Below are 5,591 nucleotides of genomic sequence, written 5' to 3' on the forward strand. Positions count from 1 at the left end.
GCCACCGCCGCGGGGAGACTTTAGGACCCAGCGGCGTCTCTTCCTGTTTCCCAGCCGCGCGGCAGAAGGGAGTCCCGGCGCCGTGCAGTCTCGACCCCGGGCTCCCGGGGCACAAGCCCGTGCTCCTGCCCCGACTCCCGCGTTTCTTTCTCAGTCAGTCACTCGCCCTGCTGCAGTCCTGCCTGCCGCCCGCCCCCCCTTGTACTCCACCTGCTGCCACGAGTTGAAAAACAAACGAACGCTGAGCCGGGGGTGGGGGTGGGGGTGGGGGTGTGTGTGGGGGGGAAGGGATAAAAGCCCAAAACCCCCAAAACTCTCTCAACTGACCTAAACAGAAATCTTTGTCAAAAGGGAAACCATCTCTTCTTCAGCCTACCTTTCCACCAGACTCCGGCTCGCCGACCGCCCTGTTGCCTTCCCTTGTGCCAGACCACCCCCCTCCTTTCCCCTGCCGCTGCTGGCGCCACAAATGAGCCCGTGACCCTTGGCTAGGCGGGAAATGCCGCCCACTCCTCCCTGAAGGAGGATCCAGCTACCTCTCTGCGCCTTCCCCCGCCCCCCCTCCTCGGGGGCGCCAGACAGACTGCTTGGAGAGGAGAAGCACCTGACCTCCTCAGGGCGGGAGAGAGAGGAAGGGGGGGGGGGGTGGGCGGGGGGGGTGGTGCTCGCGCGCTTATCTGTGTGTATGTCTGTTTGGGGGGGGAAGCATGTATGTCTGAGTTGGCACCTGCAGACACATTTACAGCTGGTCAACGTATTTTATTCCCGGGAAATGAAGAAATAAATTCAAGCCGGAAAATAAAATTCCAAAAAAAACAACGGTAAAAAGTTTGGGGGGGGGGGGAGGAGAAGGAGTAGGGGGAGGAGGAGGAAGAAAAGAAAAGGAAAAATAAACCCTCGAGGCGCGGACTTGGCAGTGGGGCACCCCATCCGGAAGCAGAGACTCCTAACTCTCGAAAAAGTTGGGGTACGGGGTGAAAAGGTGCGTGGAAAGGTTGGTTTTACGCACAACCAGCTACAGCGGGTGCCACCAGGTGTCCACGGCTGCGAAAGTGTCGCCAGGTCTACCCGGCTCCGCAGCGCCACCCGGTCTCCCGGGCTCCGGCATTGTAGCCAGGTCTACCTGGCTCCGCAACGCCACCCGGCCTCCCGGGCTCTGGCGGTGTTCGCCAGGCCTACCGTGCTCCGCAGCGCCACCCGGTCTCCCGGGCTCCGGCGGTGTTTGCCCGGTCTACCCGGCTCCGCAGAACCACCCGGTCCCCTTTCCCCGCTCCGGCGGTGTTTGCCAGGCCTACCCGGCTCCGCGGCGCCACCCGGCCTCTCCGGCTCTGGCGGTGTTTGCACGGTCTACCCGGCTCCGATGAACCACCCGGTCCCCCTTCCCCGCTCCGGCGGTGCCGCCAGGCCTTCCCGGCTCCGCAGCGCCACCCTGCCCCTCCGGCTCCGGCGGTGTTTGCCCGGTCTACCCTGCTCCGCAGAACCTCCCGGTCCCCATTCCCCGCTCCGGCGGTGCCGCCAGGACTACCCGGCTCCGCAGCGCCACCCGGCCTCTCCGGCTCTGGCGGTGTTGGCCCGGTCTACCCGGCTCCGCAGAACCTCCCGGTCCCCATTCCCCGCTCTGGCGGTGCCGCCATGCCTACCCGGCTCCGCAGCGCCACCCGGCCTCTCCGGCTCTCGCGGTGTTTGCCCGGTCTACCCCGCTCCGCAGAACCACCTGGTCTCCCTTTACGGCTCCGGCGGTGCCGCCGGGCGTACCCGGCTCCGCGGCGCCACCCGGCCTCTCCGGCTCTGGCGGTGTTTGCACGGTCTACCCGGCTCCGATGAACCACCCGGTCCCCCTTCCCCGCTCTGGCGGTGCCGCCGGGCGTACCCGGCTCCGCAGCGCCACCCGGCCTCCCGGGCTCCGGCGGTGTTAGCCCGGTCTACCCGGCTCCGCAGAACCACCCCGTCCCCCTTCCCTGCTCCGGCGGTGCCGCCAGGCCTTCCCGGCTCCGCAGCGCCACCCTGCCCCTCCGGCTCCGGCGGTGTTTGCCCGGTCTACCCTGCTCCGCAGAACCTCCCGGTCCCCATTCCCCGCTCCGGCGGTGCCGCCAGGACTACCCGGCTCCGCAGCGCCACCCGGCCTCTCCGGCTCTGGCGGTGTTGGCCCGGTCTACCCGGCTCCGCAGAACCTCCCGGTCCCCATTCCCCGCTCCGGCGGTGCCGCCAGGCCTACCCGGCTCCGCAGCGCCACCCGGCCTCTCCGGCTCTGGCGGTGTTGGCCCGGTCTACCCCGCTCCGCAGAACCACCTGGTCTCCCTTCACGGCTCCGGCGGTGCCGCCAGGCCTTCCCGGCTCCGCAGCGCCACCCGGCCTCCCGGGCTCCGGTGGTGTTAGCCCGGTCTACCCGGCTCCGCAGAACCACCCGGTCCTCCTTCCCCGCTCCGGCGGTGCCGCCAGGCCCACTCGGCTCTGCAGCTCCACCCGGCCTCTCCGGCTCTGGCGGTGTTGGCCCGGTCTACCCCGCTCCGCAGAACCACCTGGTCTCCCCGGCTCCGGCGGTGCCGCCAGGCCTACCCGGCTCCGCAGCGCCACCGTCTCCCGAGCTCTGGCGGTGTTGGCCAGCTCTTCCCGTATGCGCAGCACCACCCATTTTCTCTTTTCCGGTTCGGCGGTACCACCAGGCCTCCCCTTCTCCGGAGCGCTACCACCCGTTCTCCCTTTACGGCTCCGGCGGTGTCGCCAGGCCTACCCGGCTCTGCAGCGCCACCCGGCCTCCTGGGCTCCGGCGGTGTTAGCCAGGTCTACCGGGTTCCGTAGCGCCACCCGGTCACCCGTTCCCGCTCCTGCGGTGTAGCCAGGTCTACCCGTCTCCGCAGCGCCACCCGGTCTTGCGGTCTCCGTCGCTGTTGGTCAGGTCTACCCGTCTCCGCAGCGCCACCCGGTCTCCCGCGTTGTTTGCCAGGTCTACCCTGCTCCGCAGCGCCACCCGGTTTCCTCCTCGCTCTGGCGGAGCCGCCGTGCCTTCCCGGCTCCGAGATGCCGCCGGGTCTATTTATTTGCTCCGCCAGGTCCACCCTGCTCTGCATCGTTTCGCGGTCTACCCGGCACCGGCATGACGAGCCTTACGGACCTTCGGGGTAGACCTGTGCTCCCTGCGGCTGCCTTGGTGTTTTCGAAGGGGTCGCTGTTTCGCGCTGCCTCCAGTTGCGTCATCGTAGAAAGCGGCAGCAGTACAGCGCCACCCCGGTAAAGTCCATAGTCGCTCTCTTGAAAGCGAAACCGGGCGTGGACTTAGTTTTACATACTATAGGGGCGAGCGGTGACTCGCGCTTGCAGCTCAGCTCGTGAGCGGCTGCAATGCCCGCGGCGCGGCCGGTGTTAAGTGGGGCGCTGGTCGGCCGTTGAGGTGGCTCTTGTCCCGGTGGTGGCTCAAATTGCCTGCTTGCTCGGCACGGTTGCTCTCTCGCGCTGGTATGCCAAACCCCCACCCCAGCACAGTCGAGAGACCCGGGGAAAGTTGGAGAACGGTCGCAACCGCTGTCCGTTGCATGCCTGGCACCGGTGTTGAGGGTTTGGCTTGAAGCCGAGTTCACCCCGGGCAGAGCTTGATGCTTGGTGGCGGTCGCCAGGCACTCGAACGCTGTGGGGGGGAGACTAGCCTGCCCCAGTGGCTTTTCTCTCTCCCTTCTCCTCCGTTGGGTCCCTTGGGATGACCCCGCTGATTTTGGGCAAAAAGGTGAATCAGGACGAGAATTTGCCCCCCCCGATGGTGTCCAGCCTCCCGTGGCTGCCGCCAGCTCCTTTGAGGGTCTGATCCAAGAGGGAATGGAATGTTTGGCGGTGAGGTGGCGTCGCCTCATCCTTCTTTTCACCCCCACCCCCGGCCTTAAGCTGGGGACGCCTGCGAAGCGGGCAAGAGTAACACACACAGGGGCTGCCGCTCCCGGCGGTTGGCCAGTCCAATGCAGATGAACTCCGGGGGTTGAGAGTCTCGAGCCTGCTCCCGTGGCTTTTGCTGGCTCTCCCCCCCTAGAACGCGTTTTTCTTTCCGGCCTTAAGCTGGAGCCCTGTCCCCCCCTGCACGTCGGGGGGCAGAGCCGGTGCAGCTGCCCGCTGTCATTGGCGGTGAGCTTGAGTCGTGCAGGCGGCCGTAGAGTCTTGAGCCTGCTTCGGCTTTCTCTGGCCTCCCATGCCGAGAGCCCGATGACCAACGGGCGAGGTGTCAGCGGTGCCACCTTGCCTTCTTCCCGGGGGTTTGGCCATGCGTGGGCGGCCCGTGGTGTCTGGCTTGCTCTGGTCTCCCTGGTTGATGTTGGAGGGCTTGGTGTGAAAAAGGAGGTCTGCACCGTCACGGTCGAGGGAGCGGCACCTCGTCCTTTTTCTTTTTTTTTTTTCCCTCCGGCCTTAAGCTTGGAGCCCCCCCGTGCTTTTTTTAGAGGGGGAATCCCGAAAGCGTTTTTTGAGTGGTCCCAGTGGGCTGGCAGCTCAACGCGCAGGGGACCTGGAGGGTGTCGAGACTCTCCAGAGGCTTGCACCTCGCGTGAGATACGGGTTTTTTGTGTCGGTCTATTTTTTTCCGTTTCCTTCCTCCGGGGTAAGTGGTTCCCCGTGGGGCCAGGTAAAAGCCCGGTGGTTGCCGGTGCTCTCGAACGCTTAAAAAGACCCTCGATGGCAGGAGTCAAGCCTTGCCGCGGCTTCTCCTCTGGCCTTGTCGACCCTCGCTTAAAGGGAACCGTTGTCTTGGGGGCGGGTGGATGGCGGCGCCTCCCGCTCCCCCCTTCCTACTGATCCAGACCTACAGGCAGCGCCCTCTGAGGCGTTCTCTGGGCATGTCGGAGAGTCTCCGCGGCGGGCCGGCTGGTGCCGGTGTTCAGGCTGCTGGAGCACCTCTTGCAGACATTGCCTTTGTTCTCGCTCGCACGCAGAGCCCCGCGTCTGCCGTCTTCACTCTCCCCGGGGGTGCTGGCGGTCAGGTGCGCGTTGTGGCTGTTGTTGTCCCAGGAACCGTGGCCGCGGGGGCCGTTGCTTTTCCTGTCTTTCCCTTCCCCACCTGATCGATGAGGCACTTCGGGTCGCGTCGGAGAGGGCCCCCGGCGGGCCGGCTTCTGCTGTGCTCCCCGTCACAAGGGAGTCACGGTCGGGGTCCGGTGTTCAGGCAGGGCGGTCTCCTTTCCAATTCGCTTCCCGTTTCATGCTGGAGGTGTTGTCTTGCAGTCCCCTGAGCCGTAGGGGGCCGCGGTGACGGGCGGGTAGCGTCGGCGGTCGGGGCGCGTGCCTCTCTGCGTCGCCCCATCCGAATCTGCCCCCCTCGTGCTTCGACGGGGTTCCTCGGGCTTTACCGACTCGGGCTGTGTGACGGCCGCGTGGCCCCGCGAGCCCTCAGGTGTCCTCAAACACGCGAGGTGTCGGTGCTGGCCTCGGTCCGTGTATCCCGTGGGTGCCGGCCACAAGCAGCGCTTGGGCGGTGGGGCGGCCGAGCCAACTTTGCAACTGGGGTAAGAAAGCGCGCGGGCGGCAGGGAGGCGTCTCCCACCGTCGCGGCTTGTTGGTTCCTTGTGGGCTTCTCGTGCCGCACCGCTGCCTGCTGCAGAGTGAGTCGCCCCAGCAAG

This window comes from Colius striatus, chromosome 28 (genome assembly GCF_028858725.1).
Source record: "Colius striatus isolate bColStr4 chromosome 28, bColStr4.1.hap1, whole genome shotgun sequence".
NCBI lineage: Eukaryota > Metazoa > Chordata > Aves > Coliiformes > Coliidae > Colius > Colius striatus.